Source organism: Rhinatrema bivittatum, chromosome 9 (assembly GCF_901001135.1).
Source record: "Rhinatrema bivittatum chromosome 9, aRhiBiv1.1, whole genome shotgun sequence".
In the NCBI taxonomy this organism is placed as follows: Eukaryota; Metazoa; Chordata; class Amphibia; order Gymnophiona; family Rhinatrematidae; genus Rhinatrema; species Rhinatrema bivittatum.
The window spans coordinates 229,213,541-229,239,985 of NC_042623.1; the positions used below are offsets into that span (position 1 = coordinate 229,213,541).

At 47.2% G+C, this 26,445-nt stretch overlaps 1 long non-coding RNA gene across 6 annotated transcripts in view; it reads right to left on the bottom strand.

Moving 5' to 3' along the window:
- Nucleotides 1-26,445, bottom strand: part of LOC115099174 — a 174,068-nt gene that overhangs the window by 12,449 nt on the left and 135,174 nt on the right. For 5 of the 6 annotated variants that reach the window (XR_003858701.1, XR_003858702.1, XR_003858700.1 and 2 more), the window contains one exon: nt 1,623-2,172. This is a non-coding gene — a long non-coding RNA (uncharacterized LOC115099174). Of the gene's footprint in view, nt 1-1,622; nt 2,173-26,445 lie in introns of those variants that run through there. The other variant, XR_003858705.1, reaches the window with a different exon arrangement.

Below are 26,445 nucleotides of genomic sequence, written 5' to 3' on the forward strand. Positions count from 1 at the left end.
GTTTTAGCCTCCTTTGAGTCTAACATACTGCTTATGTTGGCTGGTTTATGAAATTTATGAACTTTAGCACTGATGGAATAGTACAGATGCTCCCTTCTCAAAGACCCCATTTTTATTTGTCCCATGCACAAACTCCTACACTGGACCATATTGCCTAGGGTACTAAAACCCGCACTGTAGCAGAAAGATGGCTTATAAAAAAGTAAACAATATGAATAAACATTTCACTTCTCGGTCTCAGCAGCTAGAGAAGGAGGTATTTCATGGGTATCTTCCCCCCTTCCCCCCATACCAAGTAGAAGTTTCCCGGCAGATGTAACCCCCCTTTGGAAATTTGACACCAAGGAAATGAAAGCTGGGGAGTTTTCTGAGTATGTCTCAAGCATGAAGTGCCTCCCACACCAGCATCCTGAATGTGACCGGGTACATCTGAGCTCTGGTTTCTTTCGCCACATGGATGGGCTGATGCAGGGCAGCTGCTTGAAGCTCATTAATACAGCTCTGCTCCTCATGACAGGAGGTCTCTGGACACATTTAAAAAAAAAATGTTACTGGCTGCGAAGAAAATAATTACCCATCAACCTTTTTTATTAGCTGGGCTACCATAATATTTTTGATGAGTTTAAAAGATCTGGGGAGGAAAACTTAGCAGGAAAAACGCACTCTTTAATTTCACATTTCTTGAATGTCAGGACCTGGAAGGGGCCGGTCTGGTGCTCTGCACAGGCCTGCGGAGATGCCGGGTTCCTTTCCCAGGCCCAGTTTTTGATCCCAGGGCTGCCTGGAGCTGGGGGTTTGCGCGGAAGCAGCAGCCACAGCTCCTGGGGGACGGGGGCCTCAGCTATCACAGGGCTTTGTTCACTGGTCTCCAAAGAGAGCTGCAGTTTGTGGCTCTCGGCCCAGGACTGGGCGAGGGCTGGACTGGGCTGGAATGAGCTGGGAGGAGGATATAAACATAGCAGGAAAATCCCTGGTGACAGGATCCCAGCCCTGGCTCCCACCTAGCTGGGAGCCCCCCCCCCCCAAAGAACGAGGAAGAAACTGATGGGGCAACCAACCCCCCCTCCCCCAAAAAAAAACCCCCCACAAGGACCTGATGTTGTCTACAACAATATCACAATTTCATACAGAAACAAATCTATACATCCTACGGCCTATCACGGTGAACCTCGACCTTTGTTATTTCCATTTTTGGCCAGTGGATCCTCCTTTTTTCCTTTTTCTTCCAGCTCAATGAGAACCAGGGTTGGGATCTGATACCATGAGCCTTCAGAACAAAGGAACATAAGAAATTGCCATGCTGAGTCAGACTAAGGGTCCATCAAGCCCAGCATCCTGTTTCCAACAGAGGCCGAACCAGGCCACAAGAACCTGGCAATTACCCAAATACTAAGAAGATCCCATACTACTGATGCAATTAATAGCAGTGGCTACTGGCTATTCCCCAAGTAAACTTGATTAATAGCCATTAATGGACTTCTCTTCCAAGAACTTATCCAAACCTTTTTTGAACCCAGCTACACTAACTGCACTAACCACATCCTCTGGCAACAAATTCCAGAGCTTGCTTTATTTATTTATTTATTCATTCATTCATTTATTTATTTATTTATTAGCTTTTTTATACCGACACCAGGCGTCAGCAGTAACTAGGACCATTCATTTAGTTGTTGGCATTTTGATATTCCACTTTTTACCAAGAATGGCCTCAAGGCAGATTTTACAACAATTAAAACAATACCTCCCAACCCCACAGCCACCCTCCAGTAGCTATGAACGCTGCCTCCAGAGCAGCCCCAGCTGCTACAGAAGACTCCAGTTAGGGGCTGAACCAACTTACCACTGAGCCACTAGGCCAGTCCCCAAATTAATTCCACCACGCTTCACCAGGTCGCTGCTAACCTGTATCAGATTCATCTTCTTTGCGCTGAGAAGGTGCAGCTTTTCCTATCACAAAATTTCACTGAAGGTTGCCATTACTTGGGAGTTACAGGGCACCTTCATGCAGTAAATGGCTTCCTGGGCTTCCACTGGTGAAGAAGAGTTCATGCATGCACATTGATCGAGGTGGCCCTGACCTGACTGCAGCCAGTCAGATGGAATCTAGGTCAGGTGCAGCAAAGTCCAGGAGTCCACACTCTTCCAGCGGTGAGAGGAAGATTCTATAGATATCTATATAAATAAAAATGTAAATGTTCGTTTGTTCAAAATCTTAAATCTTCGAAAGTTCTTCACCGATTGCTTTGAAATTTTGACACAACATTGCATTCAAATACGCACGTGTTTTTATATACCTATATTATATAGATGTCACACCTGTGACAGGTAAAAACATGCTTTTTTGGAAAAACAGCGCCATCTGTTGGACGTACAAGCAACACACTATCTACAATATAAATGGGCTCTGACCCACGGCCCGCAAATGCGCAGTAGAGAGCAGCTCTACCGCGCATATGCGGACCATTGAGTTCTGCGCTACATGATGGGTGTCACAGAGGGGAGGAGGAAAGGGCAGACGAGTCGCCGCTCCGAGAAACGGCTCAGCCCGTTCCTCCCCCGCTGGGGAAGGGGGGAGGGAGTAGGGACTGCCGGACAGTTACACACAGGAGGAGGAAAGAGTAGAAGAGTCGCCGAGCCAGTCCATCCACCGCCGGGCAAGGGGGGGGGAGGGAGTTGGGACAGCCGGAGCAGAGCAAATGCAGTAGAAAGCAGCTGTGAAGAGATCACAAGCAGCTGCAGCCTGCAGCAGCCAAAGCGCAAAGAGCTGAACAGAGAACAGCTCACCCTCCTCCCCCACCCCCTGAGTCCCGCAGATAAGGAGAAGCCAAGTAAATATTCCACAACTGCGGGGGGGGGGGGGGGGGGGCGGGGGGAGGGGGAAGACAGTGCTGTCAGCCCACCTGTTGGTCTCAGCGACCATGGGAAGAGTTTAAATGGGCATCGCTCCACCCCTACTCCCAGCAAGCACCATGACAAAAGTGAAAGCCAGAGCCCTGCTCCCTCTCAAGCCCCCAATCGGATTTCTTAAAGGCACAGGTCTGCCAGAAAGAGCAAAGTAAGCTAGGCAACGTGTCCCAAATCTGTTGCAGTGCCTGCCGCCTGCCCTTTGCAGGGTTGGGGGGACGGAGTGTTTTCCTCTCTCTCCCAGACACAACTGGCGTGGGAACTTTGCAAGCTCTTGCGAGTGCAGAGCAAAGACTTAGGTGGGGAGGGGACAAAAATCCCGCCCGTTTTAACTGTGTGAGAGAGAAGTGTGGTAATGTGCACTGAAGGCGAGTGTGAGTGCCAGAGAGAGGGAGGGAGACTACGTGAGGGATTGTGTATGTGTGTGAGAGGGATTGGGCGTGCGTGTGTGAGGGACAGAGGGAGAGTGTATGTGCAAGAGAGAGAGAGAGAGAGGAAGCCTATGTAGGGGGCTGTATGAGAGAGAGATTCTCTACCCCCCCCCCCCCAGCTCTCCACTTATAGGTTACAGTGGAAGGGGTTCAGTGTAGAGGGGAATGGGAGAGCAAAGGAGTTGGGGCCTGTAAGGATATAGTGAAAGGGGTCTGAGCCTGTCCCTCCACCACCGGGGAAGGGGGGAGGGAGTTGGGATGGCAGGACCATTACACCTCGCGAGATCCCCCTCGGCCACCGCTGCAGCTCCTACCACCACCGCCGCCTCTGGCCCTTCGTGGTGCTGGGAGAGAGCGGAGCAGAGCAAAGACGTAGGAGGAGAGGGGACAAAAATCTCGCCCGTTTTAACGGGCTTAACGGCTTGGACTAAATATTTTACGATTCTATTTCAATGTTTCCGATTGCATTGTTAAATTGAATTTTCATAGATTTTGATTTATTTTCATTTTGATTTAATTATTTCGTGTGACATTGCGTTGGAATTGAGCTGTGTCGTTTACCATACCGTTCATTTAGGGGTAGATTTTCAGACGAGCGCGAACAGCCTACTTTTGTTTGCGCTCCAGGCGCAAACAAAAGTACGCTGGATTTTAGTAGATACGCGCGTAGTCGCGCGTATCGGCTAAAATCCTGGATCGGCGCGCGCAAGGCTATCGATTTCGTATAGCCTGCGCGCACCGAGCCGCGCAGCCTACCCCCGTTCCCTCCTAGGCCGCTCCGAAATCGGAGCGGCCTAGAAGGGAACTTTCCTTTGCCCTCCCCTCACCTTCCCCCCCCTTCCCCTACCTAACCCACCCACCCGGCCCTGTCTAAACCCCCATCCTACCTTTGTCGGGGGATTTACGCCTCCCGGAGGGAGGCGTAAATCCCCGCGCGCCAGCGGGCCTCCTGCGCGCCGGGCCGCGACCTGGGGGCGGGTACGGAGGGCGCGGCCACGCCCCCGGGCCGTAGCCACGCCCCCATACCCGCCCCCAAAACGCTGCCGACACGCCCCCGCAACGCCGCGCGCTCCGGCCCCGCCCCCGACACGCCTCCCGACACGCCCACTCCGAAAACCCCGGGACTTACGCGAGTCCCGGGGTTCTGCGCGCGCCGGTGAGCCTATGTAAAATAGGCTCACCGGCGCGCAGGGCCCTGCTCGCGTAAATCCGCCCGGTTTTGGGCGGATTTACGCGAGCAGGGCTCTGAAAATCCGCCCCTTAGTGAGTATAGTTTATGTTTTTTCTTTTTTCATTCTTTTTCATTTCTAGAATTATGCGGTTTACATTTAGACACGGATTGCTTCTCACATGGACAATTATATGTTGCGTGTTTTAGAGTCGGCAAATCAGATGATCTCTATATCTGCACAGACAATGGAACAACAAAAAATATTGTATACCCACAAGCATTGTGAAATTAACCATATTCGAAATGTGCGCGTTCTCTTTTCTTTCTTTTCCATTTAACCAGACTGAGCCACAGCAACGCATGGCCGGGTACAGCTAGTAGGTATATATATATACACACATATGTAAGCTCTGTTTTTACAAATAGTAATATAATAACAGTAAATGATGACAGAAAAAGACTATTTAGTCCAACCAGTTATAAAAGTCCACACTCCAAAGAATTATATCCTGTCTTGCAGCTGAAGAAACTTGACCTCTTATCCAAGTCAGTTTATGTTTCTTTCTCTTAGGCTCCCTATCATTCTGGGTAGATAATCATACAAACTCCAATACTTAGTCCAACACCCAGGCCTTGCCCCCAGCTGTTCTGCCTAACCACCAAGTTACCAAAAATAATTAGGCTGCTGCCTGAACATCCAGCTGCTTAAGCCTCTCCGGCCTTTCCAGACAGACAGTAACCAACCACCAGCGACCCATCCATTGACATCAAGCTAGTTGGCTTCTAGGGAGTCTGCTGGCTCCAACTCAGCTACTCCATGCTTCTTTTATCTACCCCTTACTTTCTCTTTATTGCCTCTTTACACAGTGCCCAGCCTCCACCAACCTGCCAGCATCCACCCTGTCAGTTTTTGCATGGATACATATACATGGCTGCGTATGCATCTGTTTGTACTAAGAGGAAGGCCCAATCAGAACTAGCTCAGCTCTTCTCCCATTATAACCTTTCAGATGGGTGGAACTAGCTACTTTGTACGCTAAATGACTTTCAGATTGCTCTGAAGTATGGCTCAGGGACTGCAAACCAAAAGATTCAGGTCAGTACTGAAAAGCATCGATGTAGCTAACTGCCTGGCAAATACATTTAGAAAGTTCTAAAAAGAAATCGACCTACAACCAAAAGATATTTGAAGTTATTAAAATTGTGTTCTCCTGCTTTTAAAGTGCTATCCTTCTTTGCCTTCACCCATTCTCTGGAAAAGTATTACAGAAAATGATTCCATTTCTTCTAGAAACAATTGACAATACAAGTACAGGAGTTGCTTTTTATGTAACTACTGTCAGAGCGGAAATTTAAGAGAGGAGGAAGGGACAGAGGGGCCAATGCAATACAGTGCGCTCAGCCGAGCGTACTGTTTAACCCGCTGTCGGACGCGGGCGTTAATAGCTGAGCTCACTGAAAAAAAGTACAGAAAAGCAGAAAAAACTGCTTTTCTGTACTTTTTTTAAAAGTACAAAAAAAAGAAAAAAAAATCTCTACCAGCTGCTTTGAAGACCAACGTCAATATGCTCTGCGTCGGTTTTCATAACCGGCTGACTGCAGTTATGAAAACTGATGCCGGGTTTATCGGCATTGGTGTTCATAACCGGCAGACCGCCGGTAACCGCAGGGTCGTGTTAGCAAGGAGGTGCTAAGGTTGCACTAGCGACCCTAGCGCCTCCTTGCTAGCGCAACCTCCTAATTTGCGTATTGCATGGCGCCCCCCTTGCAGGCACCATGCGTGCGTTAAGAAACTGGCGCTGAAAAGTAAGCGCCCGCTTTCCGCAAATAATATTGCATCGGTCCCAGAGTGATCTAAATAAGGAAAAAGCAAAACGAGCAGCTCCTCTTGCTCCCAGGTCACCCAGGGCCAGCCTTGGGAGCTCCGATGTTCTTTTTGGGGGCTGGCAGAAGCCACCCACGGAAAGGGCTGGAGGAAGCTGTAAACTGAGCTCCCGGTTCTCCCCCCCCCCCCCCCCGCCCTCGGCCGCGCAGCCGGACTGGGGCGGGGCAGCTGCTGGGAGTTCACTGGAGCAGCACTTTCCCACAGTCTGCAGATGGGACGCATGCCTGACACACATTCCACAGCCTGCAGACTCGGGCCAGGCTTGGCCAGGAGTCAAGACAGCACAGAGAAGCTGCTGCTGGGAGCCCTGCCCAGGCTGATGCACGCCTGCCCGGCTTGGAGCTGCTTTTGTCCTTTAAAAAAAACCAAAACTTTACTTAACTCTTTAGAGGCAAAATCTTTTTTTTGTTCCCAATGCTTTTTTCATGGTTTAAGGTAACTTTTTGATTTCTTTTGGCAATACAATTGAGGATGAGGAATGGAGTGTACAGCTAAGGTGAGGACAGGGAGTCAATCACACCATGAAAAGTTGATAGCTGGATTGGCCCACCGACTCAGTGGACTCACGGATGCAGAGCCCAGGACTGAAGGGATCTGCAAACAGCCCTGCTGCATGGCCTGTGGCCCAGGACCCTCGCTGCCATCACTGGGCTAAATGATATGGGAGGGGATATTAAATATGGGGAAAAAAATCCCCAGGCAATTGCAAATGAAGACTAATGGCGGGCAGATGCCCCCTTTCGGATTGAGCCAAGTATCCATAAGCACACCTGGGAACTTTTGAGCTGTGGTCACCCTGAGATTGCAGTTAACAGAGAGGGGGAGGGGGAAGAAATGAAATATGTATCAGTTTTCTCTCTTCCATCGCCTCCCCCCCCCCAACTAATCCTCACTTTATTTTTCTCGACCCATCACCATCACCCATCACCATCACCATCATCCCGAGATGACCCAGCATACATCCCCTTTGTCTCTCCCTAATCCCAGCACTCTCTTTGCTCCTCCCCCCTATAAGTCTCAGTTCCATGACTTATGCATCTTCACTCTACTCTTAGCTGAGTGATTTCCAAATCCTGGAATCACAGCTGCAGACTGAGTTTTGTGTTTATTCCACCCTCTCTCCAGTTTCTCCCCACATGCTGCTTGCCGTATCTGCTCCAGGCTCACCCTACTTCTCCTTTTCTCTGTAGGTTTACTGAGGAACTGAAGTGGCTGAGCTGTAGACAGAGGCCCTGAGATTTCTAGTGTTTCCCTTGAGACCCTGCAATTGATGCAAATTCCCTAAGTATCAGGGTAAAATTCTGAGAGATCCCAGGTATGTCCATAAGGGCTGTCATTGGTGGGAGTTACATACAGTAGAGATGTGAATCGTGTGATCGATCGTCTTAACGATCGATTTTGGCTGGGGGGGGGGGGGGGAGGGAATCGGATCGTCGCGGTTTTGTTTTTTTAAATATCGTGTAAATCGTAAATCGGGGGAGGGCGGGAAAACCGGCACACTAAAACAACCCTAAAACCCACCCTGACCCTTTAAAATAAATCCCCCACCCTCCCGAACCCCCCCAAAATGTCTTAAATTACCTGGGGTCCAGTGGATGGGTCCTGGTGTGATCTTCCACTCTCGGGCCACGGGTGCGTTGATAGAAATGGCGCCGGCGCTATCTTTGCCCTGTCATATGACAGGGCAAAGGTAGCACCAGCGCCATTTTGGTTCCTGTCCCCCGACGTCACGAGCTTAGGCGATCGCTCCCGGACCCCTGCTGGACCCCCAGGGACTTTTGGTCAGCTTGGGGGGGCCTCCTGACCCCCACAAGACTTGCCAAAAGTCCAGCGGGGGTCCGGGAACGACCTCCTGCACTCGAATTGTGTTGCCATATTGCAAAATGGCGCCGGCCATATGGCCGGCGCCATTTTGCAATACTCGGGCCGTATTGCAAAATGGCCCCGCCCATATGGCCATATTGCCGTACTGCAAAATGGCGCCGGCCGTATGGCCATAGGGCCGGCGCCATTTTGCATTACGGCAACACGATTCGAGTGCAGGAGGTCGTTCCCGGACCCCCGCTGGACTTTTGGCAAGTCTTGTGGGGGTCAGGAGGCCCCCCCAAGCTGGCCAAAAGTCTCTGGGGGTCCAGCGGGGGTCCGGGAGCGATCTCCTACGCTCGCGACATCGGGGAACAGGAACCAAAATGGCGCCGGCGCCATTTCTATCAAATGCACCCGTGGCCCGAGAGTGGAACATCACACCGGGACCCCCCCACTGGACCCCAGGTAATTTAAGACATTTTGGGGGGGTTCGGGAGGGTGGGGATTTATTTTAAAGGGTCGGGGTGGGTTTTAGGGTTGTTTTAGTGTGCCGGTTTTCCCGCCCTCCCCCTTCCCCCGATTTATGATTTTTCACGATAAATCGGGGGAATTCCTATTATATATCGCCTCTAACGATTTTTAACGATTTAAAATATATCGGACGATATTTTAAATCGTCAAAAAACGATTCACATCCCTAGTGCTTGAGCTCCCCCCCGGTACTGAGCAAACTCTCTCACTGTGCCTAGGGAGGGATAATTAGCATCCCCAATTATTTTGAAAAATGGGCTCCTATGTGTTGAACTGGCCCTTACCTAGCTTTAGCGAGTCAGAAAAGATAAGGATGTAATCTAGGTCAGATGCAACAAAGTCTAGACTCCACACTCTTCCAGGTCTACCCCTGGGGTGAGAGGAAGGGTCTACTTATAATATATAAATTGTGTTTTTACAGATTGTGAGGGAATAAGATGATATAAAAGCCTAACAATATAATAACATTGTACCTGATGGGAGAAACAAAATAACTTTCTCACCTAGGTGGTCCATTTATTCCTGTCCATACTGCAAATGATCTATCCCAGCTGCCAGCAGTACAAGTTTGAGCACTCACAGGATGTCGCTTCTTATCCAAGTCCATTCTTATTGTCTTCCTTTTTGGTTCTCTACTGTCCTGGGCAGATGAGCATACAAGTTCCAATCCTTAATCCAACACCCATCTGGGTTAAAAAAAGTAAAAACATTGGGGTAGATTTTCAAATAGCGCGAATTGGCCTACTTTTGCTGGCGCATCAGGCGCAAGCAAAAGTAAGCTGGATTTTAGTAGATACGCGCGGAGCCGCGCGTATCTGCTAAAAACCTGGATCGGCGCACGCAAGGCTATTAATTTTGTATAGCCGGCACGCGCCGAGCCACGCAGCCTACCCCCGTTCCCTCCGAGGCCACTCCGAAATCGGAGCGGCCTCGGAGGGAACTTCCTTTTGCCCTCCCCTCACCTTCCCCTCCCTTCCCCTACCTAACCCACCCACCCGGCCCTGTCTAAGCCCCCCCTTTACCTTTGTCGGGGGATTTACGCCTCCCAGAGGGAGGCGTAAATCCCCTCACGCCAGCGGGCCTCTTGCGCGCTGGGACGCGACCTGGGGGCAGGTACGGAGGGTGCGGCCACGCCCCCGGGCCGCCCCGGGCCGTAGCCACGCCCCCGTACCCGCCCCCAAAACGCTGCCGACATGCCCCCTAAATGTCGCGATGACCGGGCCCGCCCCCCGACACGCCCCCCTCGGAGAACCCCGGGACTTACGCAAGTCCCGGGGCTCTGCGCGCGCCGGTAGGCCTATGTAAAATAGGCTCACCGGCGAGCAGGGCTCTGAAAATCCGCCCCAAAGTGGGCAACCTGTCATGTAATTAGCAGCTGCTAGGGCCGCTGTAATGGACAACTAGTGCAGAGTTGTGAAAGTTATTAGGAAATGCCATAGATCTTCCTTGCCCAGGGTTTGTTTTATTTTTATAAGCAGAAGGGTTGCTTTCCACTGGCACACCTTCAAAGCATTAGCTGAGACAATAGAGGCCATGTATGCTCCAGAGTACCTGATAACCCAGGGAGTGCTGTGGGCTTCTGCCCTTCATGCCAACTGCTCTGGATTTTATCCTTATTACTATTAATATGTTAATTTTGCAAGGTTTTGGGCTCCCTCCAGTCCTTAGCCCTGGTGCAAGTGCGATCTCGAACCGGCCTGTCATTTGTCGCTGTCAAGCAACAGCCAGGACTCCCTTCCAAGCAACAGCCAGGACTCCCTTCCTCGGTCCCTCACCAGAGGCAGTGGAACAGAACTTGGATCTCCTCTGCACTGCTGCTGCTGGGCCATTCGGCCAGTACCTGGCCATCACCTTCTAAACCTAAGCAATGCCCATCTCTTTATATTATAGTATTTGATTGATTAAAAAAAATTGTCAGTACTTGCAAAATAGGAACTATTTATTTACTCAACTTGACCATCTGCTTTTGTCAAAATGGTTACAATAAAAATACGAGTACAAAACCATCCCAAATCAGCGTCCCCTCAATCCACCCAAGCCAAGCACAACCATCAATCCTTTAGTCCATTAAACCATTAAATCCTCCCTTCCACCCCAAGAGCCACCCCCACCAGCTCCAGCTAATAACCAAGAAACTCCTTTCAGACATGTCAACTCAGGGAAAGCCAGATCGCATCGCCAAGATTTAACCTGTTTCTTGTAACTCAGATAGGAGGATTCAACACAAACACCATAAGGAACAGTGCTCCATAAATTAGGAGAAGCAGAAATAAATGCTGTGCTGCGGGTAGTTTCCATTTTCACCCACAACAATGGGAGCGAGGGGGAGAAAGAATACGAGGAAGAGCTTGCTGCGATGTTTTTGAAAGTTGCATACTGCATTCTTTATCAAAGCTGAGTTATTATACTAACAGAATGGGCTACACTTACATAGCTGATGACTGTTTTTCCAGATGCACAATTCACTGGAGGTTTGGGATTTCCGTATTAGAGCTCCGCTGAGTTCTGATTTGCCTTGCAGATGATACTGAGAAAGGAAGGGATGAATGGGTTTCCCCATAGAAGAGATCTTCCAAGGCCTTGGCTTTTAACATATTGATGCTCACTCCAAGCTACTTTCTTTTTTATAATTTCTTTTTTGGCCTGGCAGTTTCCTCCTGTTTCTTTGGGCTTTTGTCTCAATCAGAACCAGCTTCTGTTGGGCTACAATGCTATTAGCCTTCATTCACAGTTATCTGGGGTATTTTTCTCCTATTTTTTTAATCTCACCGTAGTCCAGCCCTCACAGTGACAGTCTTTGGCAAGGGGGTCACAGACCATGGCTCCCTCCAGAACCTGGTACATGTGCATCCTGAGCCTGACCAGCAGGCAGCACCGTTGAGCAAGGCCAGAGAATCCTTCACCTTCCTCTGAAAAGACATGACCTAAGAATCCAACCCAGCACACAGCTCTGCCACTTGGCCAAAAGACCAGCCCTTCCTAGCTATTTTTCTAATCTTCAGTGACCAGTCATCAATACAAACAATCACCCAGGTGCATGCCATTTCATCCATAGCTTGCAGACAATAGATGATCCCTTCCTGCTGCCACTGCTCTCATAGCCTTAGGTACAAATACCTACAAAGTTTGTCCCCTGGGCAAGTGGTAGAAAGAGTGCAGTCAATATCTAGGATTTCCTTGTGGCTTGCAGAATTATTAACTTGTATGGGATAACTGGGATGTGCTGGCCCTACATTTTTAAATTACTGTCAGGCCGATACAGTACAGTGCGCTCTGGTGGAGTGCACTGTTAGCCCAGGTTTGGACCCGCGTTTTCGACACGCTAACTTTACCCCTTATACAGTAAGGGGTAATAGCTCGTCGAAAACGCGCGTCCAACCTCCCCCCGAAACTAATAGCACCCACAACATGCAAATGCATGTTGATGGCCCTATTAGTTATTCCCGTGCGATACAGAAAGTAAAATGTGCAGCCAAGCCGCACATTTTACTTTCAGAAATTAACGCCTGCCCAAAGGCTGGCGTTAATTTCTGCCGGCGCTGGGGAAGTGTACAGAAAAGCAGAAAAAACTGCTTTTCTGTACACCCTCCGACTTAATATTTATTTATTTATTTATTTATTTATTTTAAAAGTCTTCTATACCGATGTTAGTCGAAACATCACCTCGGTTTACATGGAACAAAAGCAACGGAAATTACAAGTAACAGGGGAAGGGTAAGGGGTATAAAAAACCATAAGGAGAGCAGATAAGCATAGGAACAAACAACAAGTGAACTATAATGTCATAAGAACAAGGTCATAGTCAAATTCAGGTCATGATCCATCACAATTCAATATTCATCAAGGGTGTTGGGGAAAGGCTTGTTTGAATAGCCAGGTTTTGAGCTGGGCTCTGAATTTGGTGATGCAAGGTTCAAGTCTGAGGTGGGTTGGGAGTGAGTTCCAGTGCATAGGTCCAGCAATGGAGAGCGCCCGATCCCTTGTAGCTGTGAGGTGTGCTTTCTTTAAGGATGGCACATGGAGGGACCCTTTGTTAGTGGTCCTTGTCTGACGATTCGAGCAGGCAAATTGGAGGGGATCTGCCAGCCAGTTGGAGTGATGGGAAAATAAGGCTTTATGTATGATGGTCAGGGATTTAAAGAGGATGCGGGAGGGAATAGGGAGCCAGTGTAGGTCCTTCAGTATAGGGGAAATATGGTCGTATTTGTGAGCGTTGGAGAGGGTTCTGGCTACAGTGTTCTGTAGCATTTGGAGGGGCTTTAAGGAGGAGTAGGGTAGGCCAAGAAAGAGGGAGTTACAGTAATCCATCTTGGATGCCAGTGTAGCCTGGACGACAGTGCGGAAGTCACTAGCGTGAAGGAGAGGTTTCAGGTTTTTTAAGACTAAGTTTGAAGAAACCCTCTTTGAGTATGGCACTGATATGTTTTTTGAAGTTCAGTTGTTGGTCGATTAGGACCCCCAGGTTCCTTGCGCAGGGCTGTGTATGAGGACTCTTGATAGCAGAGTCAATTGAGAGTGCGGGATTGGTAGGGGGGTGATGGGATATGAGGAGGAGTTCGGTTTTGGCAGTGTTTAGAGCAAGGTGGAGGTTGGTAAGTAAGGAGTTGATGGCAGCGAGATGGTTTCCCCAGGATTCAAGGGTGTCAGATAGGGAGCCTTGAATGGGTATGATGATTTGCACATCATCAGTGTAGAGAAAGAATTTGAGGCCAAGTTCTGATAAGAGTTTGCACAAGGGGGTGAGGTAAATGTTAAAGAGGGTAGAAGAGAGGGAGGAGCCTTGGGGGACTCCTTGGGCAAGGGCGTAGTGGGAGGACTCAGCATTGCCTATTTTCACGGTGAATTTCCTATTGTCGAGGTAGGATGAGAGCCACTTAAGGGCTGTGCCGGAAAGGCCAATGTCGGTTAGGCGGGCAAGGAGGTGGGTGTGATTTATGGTGTCAAAAGCTGCTGAAATGTCCAGTAGAGCAAGAAGGTAGCTGTGACCTTGATCCATTCCCCTGAGTAAGTAGTCAGTCAAGGAAAGTAAGAGGGTCTCAGTGTTGAGGTGTTTACGGAAGCCAAATTGAGAGGGGTGGAGAAGGTTGTGAGTTTCAAGGAATTCTGTAAGTTGCAAGTTGACGACCTTCTCCATGATTTTTGAGATGAAAGGGAGATTGGAGATAGGGCGAAAGTTGGCGGGGTCCTTGGGGTCAAGTGCAGGTTTTTTGAGCAGTGGTTTGACCACAGCATGCTTGAGTGGGTCAGGGACAATGCCTGAAGAGAGGGAGCAATTGATAACATCTGCAATGGGTTTGGAAATGATGTCAGGTATGGTGAGGAGGGCTTTGGTGGGGATAGTGTCTGATGGATGAGTCGCAGGTTTCATCTTTTTGAGGATAGATGTGATTTCAGTGGATGAAAAGAGTTCAAGGTCGTTAAAGGAGGACGAGGGTGGGACAGTGCCTGTTGCAGCTGGGAGCGAGGAGGGAGTAGAGGGAAATCGTAGAAGGATGGTTGCGATTTTGTCATGAAAGTAGCATCCCAGTTCTTCACATTTGCTGCTGGCTTCACTGTCAGGAATGGGGGGGGATGTGTGTTTGGTAAGGGAAGAAACATAGGTGAAGAGGGCTTTGGGGTTATATTTATAATCGTGGATTCTTAGGGCGTAGTAGTCTCGTTTGGCTTTAAGGGTGGCTAGCCTGTAGAGATGTAGTGAGGATTTGAAGATGGATGCTTTTTGCGGGGATGGGTCTTTACGCCATGTGCGTTCTTTCTGCCTGAGCTCATATTTCATTAGTTTGAGGTCTGGGGAGTACCATGGGTTTTGTTTTTTTTGCAGATAGTTTAGTTTTATGTGTGGTGATAGGGCACAGTTTGTTTGCGATATCTAAGGTGATGTGGCTCCAAGAGTCTAGGGCTGTGTTTGGAGTTGAGCAGTTGAGTTTCAGAGAAGAGCTGGCAAAGGCTGAAGTGAGGTCCTCACTGGGGCAGGATTTTCTGTAGGCAAAGATGTGGTGGAGGGGGATTTGGATGGTTTGGGTATCTTTATAGAGATGGAGGATTTGACAATAGCGTGATCGGACCATGGGACAGGGGTACAGTGTGGTTTAGAGGGTAGGCTAATGCTGGAGTTGACAAAGAGGAGGTCCAGGGTGTGCCCTGCTTTGTGCGTGGGGGAGGTGATAACTTGGGTAAAGCCGATGGCTTCGAGTGTGCTGAGGATGTCTTCACATGAGGTGGAGCGGGGGGTGGCATCAACATGGAGGTTGAAATCCCCCAGGATAATGGCAGGGGCATCGCTGTTGATGTTGTTGGAGATAAACTCTATAAGGGGGGAGGGGTTGTGTTCAAGAATGCTAGGGGGGGCATATACTAGGCAGACCTGGAGATTCTGAGATTTGAATAGCCCAATCTCTAATTTGTGTGGTGTGATGATTTTTACAGGTTTGAGATTCATGTGCTTTTTAGCAGCGAGGAGGAGACCACTGCCTCGTTTCTTCGGTCTTGGGATGGAGAAAAAGTCATAGGTGTCAGAAGGGAGCTGATTGAGGAGGACAATATCAGAGTCCTTGAGCCAGGTTTCAGTGACAGCACATATGTCTGGCTTATGGTCATCTAGTAGATCAGACAGTATGACATTTTTCTTGGATAGGGACTGAGCATTCATAAGCATGATGAAGAGGGTGGTGAGACCGAGGAGCTGAGTGAAAGGGGAGACGAGGATAGGGAGGAGGAAGGATCTGCGCTGGGTGGGCTGGGTGGTTAATAGGAGGTAATGTGTTCTGTGGGAGGGGTGATGGATGCATGGGATAGGGAGGCTGGAAATGCAGGCCATGGTGGGGGGATAAGGAGGAACGGTCAGTGCTGTAGGCAGGGGGCAGATAGCAGGAGAAAATAAACAAACAGAGAGGTTGTGGTCACAAATAGTATATCGGTGTAAAGCGGTGACTGTAACAGTGAATTAATAGAGGTTGAAGCATATACAGAGGTGTCAGAAGAGTCAAGAGCAGATATTAAAGGTACATACACTAACAACAAGCTGCAAAAGATAGAAGTCACCTGAGGCGTGTGAAGTTTTTGCTGAAAGTAGGTGCTTGGGCCAGGTAACCTTAATGGGTGCCTGGAGTCACAGAGCTGTTGGCAGACGGTGGAGCGTAGAGGAAGGGTCAAGCAGCGGTCAGGTCCTGTGGAGCAGCGGTACAACCGGAGGGTGCTCAGAGGGTGCACTAAGGGGCGCACAAAGGGGCTGGCCCCTTTGTTGTGCTCCTTAGGTGCGCGACGCCTGTGTAGGATGGAGATTTAATGGTGGATTCGTTTAGTTTCTGGGACGTCTTCCAGCTGGGGGAGGGGTTAACAGCCACGAGGTGGAGGAGGAGGAGAGGGTCCAATGGAGGGCTGGGTACAGGAGAAATCTCAATCCAAGCCCTGGATCCTGGCTTGGAGAGCAGTTGCACAAACAGAAGCAAGCAGAAATGAAGTTACCTGCACAAAAGGGAGATTTAAAAGTACATTCGTTTAGTTTCTGGGACGTCTTCCAGCTGGGGGAGGGGTTAACAGCCACGAGGTGGAGGAGGAGGAGAGGGTCCAATGGAGGGCTGGGTACAGGAGAAATCTCAATCCAAGCCCTGGATCCTGGCTTGGAGAGCAGTTGCACAAACAGAAGCAAGCAGAAATGAAGTTACCTGCACAAAAGGGAGCTTTAAAAGTACATTCGTTTAGTTTCTGGGACGTCTTCCAGCTGGGGGAGGGGTTAACAGCCACGAGGTGGAGGAGGAGAGGGTCCAATGGAGGGCTGGGAACAGGAGAAATATCATGGCGATATTAAGTCGGAGGCCCCAAAAGTAAAAAAAAAGTAAAAATTTTAAAAAAAAATTTTAAATCGGCCCGCGGGTCGGAAGACGGATGCTCAATTTTTCCAGCATCCATTTTCCGAACCCGTGGCTTTCAGTGGGTTTGAGAACTGATGCCGGAAAAATTTGAACGTCGGCTGTCAAACCCGCTGACAGCCGCCGCTCCTTTTACCGCGGGCCCTAATTTGCATAGGCCACCCTCCTGAATTGTGCGCCCAGGAGAGTGGCCTGTGCGCGCGTTTTTCTGTATCGGCCTGTGTGTAATTGTGTGAATGTTTTACAGCACCAGCTCATTGCTGTTTAGTAAGAGGCTAATTAACAGGAATGTGTGAGGAGCACCATGCCTTATGTACATAACATGGCAATATTATTTTAATATCATCCGAGTACCAGAGCGGCTGTTCTCACTGTACCTTCTTGTCATGTATGATTACTGAGAGGTGTGGGGGATAGATGTCAGCCATCACCCACCAGTTGCCTGTATCTGATCAAGCTCCAGGTGCCTGATGAGGATCAGGAAGCTCATCGCTGGCTCAGTCTCTCATGCATGATCCCTGACCTGCTTCAGCTTCAGCTACCACAGGAAGTGATGCTTTTCCTAGCAAAACAGAGCCATTTGTCATGGAAACAGAGAATGTCTGCAATTATGTCACAAGGTCCCATGCACTAAACATTTTTTCCATAGACACAAAATGGAAGGAAAAAATTACCACATTGGTCTGTCATGTGCTTGAACAAGAAAGCCAGAGAGGGAGGTCACTGGGCAGAGGGCACATATGTGAATGCTGTTCTGCAGGTTCCATCGCGTATAGTTACTTGCATACTGCTATTGACTCACAAGTACAGGGCCCAAAGGTCAGGAGTTGTTACACAACCACTAAGACCAACCTTGTACGCTCCCTTCCACAACCTCCAACCACAGAAGAGCCTAACTGACTGGCGGCATCCCCAGAACAGTCCATCCAATCATAGGTACTGTGAAACAATGGCTCATTGTGAGCAAACAAGTTTTGTATGATAGGATAGACAATTTTGTCACGCCAATAGCTTCTCTTCATAGTAAAGAGTAAACGACACCAGTAAAAGATCAGATTAGCCCACCCACTTTGCCCATATGAAATTCCTCCACTCAATGCACATGAATCAAACATTTTCTAATGGAATGGAAGTTTTAGAATTAGAGGTCATGATATGAAACTCCAACAGGGTAAATTCAAGAATGTCAGCAAATATTTTTTATGCATATAGGGGTGGATTTTAAAAGGGTTACGCGCGTAACCCTTTTAAAAGCCTCCTGCGTGCGCCGAGCCTATTTTGCATAGGCTCGGGGACGCGCGCAAGCCCTGGGATGCGCCAATGTCCCAGGGCTTGAAAAAGGGGGCGGGGAGTGGGCGGAGCCTCCAGGCACAGTGGCCATTTGCTGCTGTGCCCGGGATCGCAGGCCGGCCGGCAACGGCACGTGTAACTTGCACCTGCCCGGAGGCAGGCACAACTTCGTGAACAAAAGTAAGGGGGGGGGTTTAGATAGGGCTGGGGGGTGGGTTAGGTAGGGGAAGGGAGGGGAAGGTGGGGGGGTGGCGGAAAGAAAGTTCCCTTTGAGGCCACTCCAATTTTGGAGTCGCTCGGAGGGAACAGGGAAAGCCCCCCTAGGGCTCGGCACGCGCAAGGTGCACAAGTGTGCACCCCCTTATGTACGCTGACTCCGGATTTTATAAGATGCGCGCAGCTGCGCACACATGTTATAAAATCGGGCATAGATTTGTGCGCGCCGGGTTGCGCGCACAAATTTACGCCCGCGCCTAAGTTTTAAAATCTGGCCCAAAGGGTGGTGGATGCCTGGAAGACTCTTCCAGAAGAAGACAGTTTATTTATTTATTTATTTATTTTTAATTTTTATATACCGAAGTTCTTGTAGGGACTACAAATCACTCCGGTTTACATAAAACGAAGAACTGCTCAACAGAGAGCGGAGCTTTACATGGAACCGTAGAACATATGGAACAGTATAACTGGTTGACAATTTAACATAATACTAAATAAAGTAATAATAGTTTAACTGGAAATAAATAAAGAAATATAATATTTTATATATAAGAAGTATAACTATTTAACGTAGCAATAAATATAAAAATAAGCAATGCCAAATAAATATATGAAATAAAGTGAATTTTTGAGCTCCAAGATAGTAACAGAATTCAAAAGGGCGTGGGATAAACACAGAGGATTCCTAGTGGCCAGAGGATGGAAATGAAGAAACGGGATAACTGTGGTAACTTTTGATGCAATATTTCTGCATGGGGATAACCTGCAGGGACAGTCAGTTACAACCCTAAATAGAAGGCAAGGGGATAACCTGCAGAGAATGGCAGTACAACCTTAAACAGAAGGCATGGGGTAAATTATATGGAGAGGCAGTTACAATCCTAAATATCTCTTGGGCAGACTGGATGGACCATTACTATGTTACTATGATCATATAAATTCCCATATACAACCCAACACCAACTCCACTACCACTTCCATTGTCTTTTGCTTGACCTCTCAACCCTTTTCCCAGCACCGCACTTCATATCCATCCCAAGCATTCCCAGAAAGTTAAGAGCATAAGAACATAAGAAATTGCCATGCTGGGTCAGACCAAGAGTCTATCAAGCCCAGCATCCTGTTTCCAACAGAGGCCAAACCAGGCCACAAGAACCTGGCAATTACCCAAACACTAAGAAGATCCCATGCCACTGATGCAATTAATAGCAGTGGCTATTCCCTAAGTAAATTTGATTAATAGCCATTAATGGACTTCTCCTCCAAGAACTTATCCAAACCTTTTTTGAACCCAGCTACACTAACTGCACTAACCACATTCTCTGGCAACAAATTCCAGAGCTTTACTGTGCATTGAGTGAAAAAGAATTTTCTCCGATTAGTCTTAAATGTGCTACTTACTAACTTCATGGAATGTTCCCAGTCCTTCTATTATTCGAAAGTGTAAATAACCGATTCACATCTACCACCACCTCCAAGCACTTCAGACCTTATCAGCTTCCTGTATGATTTTCAAAACCAACACTACATCCATCAACCAGATCCCCCTTGCATGTCTTCTTACCAAGTTTTCTAATAATCCTCAATCGGCCATCAAAACTAATGAAGCCCTTCAGGGTTGGCTCTAGGGTAACAGACACCCTGTGCAAAAACTGAAATTGGTGCCTCCCCCCCACCCCCCCTTGGGGCATCTCTGGTCCAGCACTCTCTCTTAGCAGTGGCTGTGACGCTGGCACAATAATATACCCATCTCTGCCCCCACCCTTTGCCCAGTTCCAGTATCCTTCTGCACTGCTCTCTTTCCCCTTGCCTACAGTAACCAGCAAGCCTCCTCTCTCCCCAGCATCCTCTTCTTGGTCTCTCCCATCTCCTGCCCAGTAGCATCCCCCTCTTTTTCTCTCCTCTCTTTCTCCCTGTAGGTTGATCGTTCATCAATACCACAAACAGAAGTTTCCTTCCTCCTACACAGCATTTGCCCACAGACATTCTATGGAAGCATATGGGAGGGAGGGGGCAGTGGCACCCCTTGAGCATGGCACCCTGTGTGGCTTCACAGGTTGCACACCTCAAAAGCCAGCCTTGAAGCCCTTGTCCAATACATCTGGCATTTCCATGCTCATTGAATTTTGCATTTTAACCATTTGGTCACTCTATGTACATTAGCCAGATGCTTTCTTGGAAGCCTGATGCAGCCATACCACTGCTTTAGGGTCGTAGCTCCATGCGTGTTAACCCAATGCCTTCTCAGAGGCATACAAAAAAACTATAAATCTCCACTGAAGGTGTAACAACAAGATGCAAAATTCCAAAAGAACACCTTCTATCAACAAATGAAATGAACCACAATTATCACCAGAAGGTTTTAACTATCACCAAAAATTATATTTATCAAAAATATTTAATAGGTAGAGGAGATAGTTTCATATCAGGCTCAAGACAGTAGCCTCAGGGTTACCAAGGCCAAGAGTGTTTATAATAATCAATAAACCATCTACCTTCCTGATCTCTGAAAAAGTCCAAAAAACATTTATATATATATATCAGTTTTTGCAATTAAAATCATTATATAAACCAAAGTGAGTGATTTAAAATTCAATAACATATTCTCTCTGTGATGAATTTCCACTGGTATATTCCTTCTGTGGTACAATCTACTAGCAAATTTTTTTAAATGTTCATAAATTTAACAATTTTATCCACCATCAGATGTATAAAAACTAATAATCTGCTATCATTATAATCCCCGGCATCTGATGGTCTCTAAAAAAAAAAACCTCATTGTGATCCCAAAGTGGCTGCATTTCAAACAATGCCCTTCATCAGGGGATAATCGTCTGCTATCAAACTCCTGGTAAACAAAACAGAAGAGCTTTTCTTGAGTGCATTCGGCGGCTACCAGCTCCCAGCACATACTCCGTTAGTTCTCAGAGGCATGGGCAGTTAAGGCCATAACTGCTGTGCCATGCAATTTAATAGAACAGTATGTGCTGCTTTCTGCATAATATTCCTTCCAAAAATTATACATTTAAAATTTTTCAATGCCCAAAAGAGTTTTATAAAAATCAAAATGCTGTCAAAACAATCAAGTTCTTCCATTCTATGGGTTCCCACACATTCGCCACTGAGTGCTTGCTATGCTTTCAGATTTTGATGATACATGCTTATTACTTTTGATGCTGTTTCTTATTTATTAGCATTATTGTTAACATTGAAATATGATTTTACCACCATAGGTGAGAGGTCAGAGAAAAGCCAGGATACTTCTTTAAATACTGCTGCACCATTTATTCCTGATTATTGATCAAACCCCATTCCGTGCTTCTCTTGTAGTCACAGAGATTTTCAGACCCTTGGAGTCTGGGAATCCCCTAATCCCATGAAAATTCATTGGTACCGAAGGACCAGTCTTCATTCACATGGAAAACAAGCGACAGGGATCTGAGAAGGCCTGGCGCCTCCTCAACAGGTAGGACTTGAGGAACAGAAAACCATGGGACGACAATGCTGACAACATAGGAGCAGTAGAGCTTCAAGCTGTCTTTATATTATTTCCATAAAGGAAAAAAAATAGAGAATCATTTTATCCCTCCCCTCCTTATGTTAACTGACTCACAGGCCAATGCAAGGAGCTGAGTTAAAACACTGTGCACTTGATTTCAGCGCACAGTTTTAACTCTCTTCTTAAAATATTTTTCATTCCCGATGCAGTAAGCTAATGCTATGCAAATGCAGCAAAAGTTAAAAAACTCGCATAAACTTTAAAATGTGCGTTTGGCCAAACGCACATTTTAACTAGGGAAGCAAAGGAGGCATCCCTGACTGACTATTATCCGGGTAAGTGGTGGTAGCTGGATAAAGTACTTACCCGGCTAAGTAACGGCGAACCACATTAGATAGCCAGATAAGTACTGACTTATCCAGCTGCCAGCTGCTTCCCGCTGCTAGATAGCCAGATAAATCAGTATTTATCCAGTTAAGTGTTGGCAGCTGCTGCCACTTACCCGGAGTGTTCCTGACTTTTTTTCGTTTTCCTTTTTTTTTGTTGCGCTAGAACCTTAACTCCAGCTCTGTCTCAGGAGTTAACTTTCCAGCACAAAAAAAGGCATGCTGGCCTGATGCAGTCTCCCTGCATTGAGGAGTACTACTTAATGCCCTCATTTACATGGGATTTACATGCAAGGGCGCTAAGCAGTACTCTAGTTTCAGAATGCATATTTTCTGCATGCAAAACTCCTTGCTGCATCAGCAGTAAGTTTTGTTGTGGAAAATGTGTATTCCAGTGCAGGCAGAAAGGTGCGTTCGACTGAAAGCACCTTTCTGCATTGGCCTGTCAGTTGTTAATAATGCTTTACCATTTCAGTTTGAAACAGAAAACTCCAGCCCCTCTAAAATGGCTCCTGAGATGTTTAGCCTTCTTTGAACCCCTTCTGACCCCTGACTCACTGGCCTCAAGGGCTGGAGGGATGTCTCCGCCTTAGTACCATGACTGGGTGCCTCGCCTCTGGTGCACTCCAACCTTAGGTAGCCCTGATGGACAGGGTACTCAAGCCCGATTCTCCTGCACTCTGGCCTGATCCAAGGGCCAGCCCTACTGAGTTTTCATTCATCCCTGAAACAATTGATTTATACTATCCATTTATCCCCAAGCAATTATACATTGATGGGACTTTACTAGTCTCAAAAGCCTGTAATTTTAAACATTTGTTCCCTGATAAAAAGGTATCAGCTCTGTCCAATTACTTTGGTAGTTTAACTGTAATTCGATGCAGTTATGTTTCTGGCTCTGTATTACTTTACCTAAGTGCTGAATTATTGTACTGTTCCACCTGTTCCCATCTAATACATGCACAGAGATAGGAGACAAGGCCTCCGGCAGGGTAAGCTGGTCCTATATGCATTGCAGAAATTTCAGCTCCCTAGTAAATGTATTACATTGGATTAGAACCCATTACACTATTTATTTTAAAACCTTTATATACCGACATTCATTTGCATATCACATCGGTTTACAATTAACGGGAAATAATCAAACAACGTGCTTTTAGGAAAGGGAAAAATTAAAGTTACATATAACAGGGAGTTGAAGGAACAAGATGGGCGGATTAGAGGAAAGAAAGGGTCCAGTGGACTTAAGCAGGGCCATTAAATAAGAAATTGAGCGAAAAATTAACTATATACAAACTTCTGTATTGCGTATAATCCAAACAAGAATTCACCTGAAGTTAAATAGAATTAGACATCTGGGTTGGAGGAAGCGAGGCTAATGGGAGTGAGAAGGATGGGGTTTTTATGTATAGGTCCGTTTAAATAGCCAAGTTTTTAGATTTTTTTTGAAAGTTTTGGTACAGTGTTCTTGGCATAGTTCGGGTGGCATGGAGTTCCATAGTGTTAGTCCCGCTATGGAGAAGGCCCGTTCTTTGGTGGAGATGTGATGGGAGAGTTTGTGAGAGGGTGTAGACGGGAATCCTTTACAGGAAGTTCTGGTGGGTTTGTCGGGTGTATGGTAGTGCAGAGAGTCATTAAGCCAATGAATATTCTGGTTGTGTAGAGTTTTGTGGATAGTTGTGAGGGTCTTGTGAAGTATTATGGAGGGGATCGGAAGCCAATGGAGATCTCTGAGGATTGGCGATATATGATCTGTTCTGCGGGAGTTGGTGAGGATTCTAGCAGCTGCGTTTTGCAGCATTTGGAGTGGTTTGAGAGAGATTGCGGGAAGGCCTTGGAGCAGGGAGTTGCAGTAATCAATCTTGCTAAATAAAGTGGCTTGAAGGACTGTTCGGAAGTCATTGTGATGGAGGAGGGGTCTTAGTTTCTTAATGACCTGTAGTTTGTAGAAGCAATCCTTAGTGGTGGTGTTGATACATTTTTTTAAGTTTAGATGGCTGTCAAGAATGACTCCTAGATCTCTGATGTGATGTGGAAAGGAGGAGGGTTGGTCAGGGGGAGGAGGTTATGGTTGCCGGGGGAGATGAGAAGTAGCTCTGTTTTTGTAGTGTTTAGGGCGAGGTTAAGGTTAGTTAGGAGGCGGTTGATGGAGGTGAGGCAATTGTCCCAGGTCTTGAGGGCTTTAGGTAGGGATTCCTTGATGGGGATGAGTATTTGGACATCATCCGCATAGATATAATGCGTTAAGCCGAGGTCAGCAAGGAGTTGGCAAAGGTGTAGTAGAGAGACGATGAAGAGTGTAGGGGAGAGGGAGGAACCTTGTGGAACCCCACGGGTTAGGTTAATAGGGTTAGATTCATGGGTGCCAATTTTGACCTATTGCTGAGGAAGGATTTAAACCAGATGAGGGCCATTCCGGAGATACCTATTTCGGAGAGGCGATCGATTAGTATGTTGTGGTTGACAGTGTCGAATGCGGCAGAGATGTCAAGCAAGGCTAAAATGTAAGATTGGCCATTATCGAGTCCTTTGAGTAGGGTATCCAAGAGGGATATTAAGAGGGTTTCCGTGTTGAAGAACTTACGGAAGCCATATTGTGATGAGAATAAGGTGTTGTGTTTTTCTAGGTGGTCCATAAGTTGTAGGTTGACTACCCTTTCCATAAGTTTAGTTTGGAGATAGGTCGGAAGTTTGAAGGATCAGCTGGGTCCAGGTTCGATTTCTTTAAAATAGGTTTGAGGGTGGCTTGTTTCCAGGCAGTGGGAACTTGTCCGAGGGAGAGAGAGCAGTTAATAATTTCTGATAAAGGCTTGGTAATTATGTCAGGGATGGAAAGAAGTGCTTTTGTAGGGATGGCGTCCTCCGGGTGAGAGGATGGTTTCATTTTCTTTAGGAGTATTGCTATCTCCGAGGCAGAGGTAGGTTTGAAAGAACTGAATGAGATGTTTGGGGTTTTTTGGGTGGTGTGGGGTTGGGAGGCGTAGGGAGGGAATCGTGACATAAGCTTGTCCACTTTGCTGTGGAAAAAGAGTGCTACTTCATTACATTTATTGATAGCTTCATTCTCTACGAAAAGGGGAGATGTTATTTTAGTGAGGCTCGAGACAAAGTAGAAGAGGGCTTTGGCATTAAATTGGTAGTTGTGGATTTTTTGGGCGTAGAAGTCTTTTTTGTTTTTTTGGATTCTAGTTCTGTAAGAATGGAGAGTGAGTTTATAAGTAGCTAGCAGGGTGGGAGAAGGATCCTTGCGCCATTTCTTTTCCTTGGTTCTTAATTCATGTTTGAGTGCCTGGTTTTTTTGAGTTATTTGAGTTTAGGTCTTTGGAGATGAGAGGGCAGATATTGTCGGCGATGTTATTGGTTATCTTATTCCATGAGTTGTGGGCGGCCTCCACGTTGGTGAGGTCTAGCTTGTCCAGGCTATTAGAGAAGGCAAGGGATAGCTCTTCCTTAGTGCAGGGTTTTCTGTATTGTATGGTGTTATTTTGTTTTTGGTTGGGGTCAGAGTTTTATTTAGGGAGAGCTTGGTTTTTATAAGCGAGTGGTCTGACCAAGGGACTGGGGTGCAGGTGGATGAGTCTGCATGAAGGAGGTGGGAGTTTGTGAAAATCAGATCCAGGGTGTGGTCTGCTTTGTGAGTAGGGCTGGAGATGATATATTTAAAGCCCATGGCCGAGATGGAAGATAGGAGGGCATCGCAGGAGGGGGATAGTGGGATGGAGTTGACGTGGAGATTGAAATCTCCGAGGATGATAGCTGGAATGTCCATATCTATGTTTGTGGCAATAAATTCGACGAGAGGAGAGGCATTGTGGTCGAGGAGGCCGGGGGGGGGGGGGGGGGGGTGTAAACTAAGCAGATTTGTAGTTGTGAAGATTTGAAAAAGCCTATTTCAAATTTGGTGGTGGTGTTAACTGTCTGAGGGATAAGTTTAAGATCTTTCTTGGCAGCCAGTAAGAGACCTCCCCCTCTTTTTTGTGCCTGGGAAGGGAGAAGATATTGTAGAGATGGGTAGGGAGTTGGTTCAGAATTACTGTTTGAGCCATGTTTCAGTTATTGCGCAGATATCTGGCTGGTCGTCTAGAAGGAGATCGTTCAGGATAGGGGTTTTTTTGGTTAAAGACTGGGAGTTGAAGAGTATGATCAATAGTGAAATAAGGCAGAGGAATTTCACTAGTGGGGAAATCATGATTGGCACTAGGGATTTGAGGTTGGAGGGAGGGGAGAAGGGTAGGAACTTTTTGGGACGGTTTGGCTTGCCAATAGATATCCTTCTGGTGTGTTCACTTTCCCAAGGGGAATGAGGAAGGGGTGCCTCATGTCTCTCTTTCTGTTCAAAATGGCACCCATTAAATGGAAGTACTTTGGCATTCAAGTCACTCAGAGCCTGAAGGATTTGTATAGGAGTAACTATGTCCCTCTAATAGATGAAATTAAAAAAAAGGAAAAGACATGCCT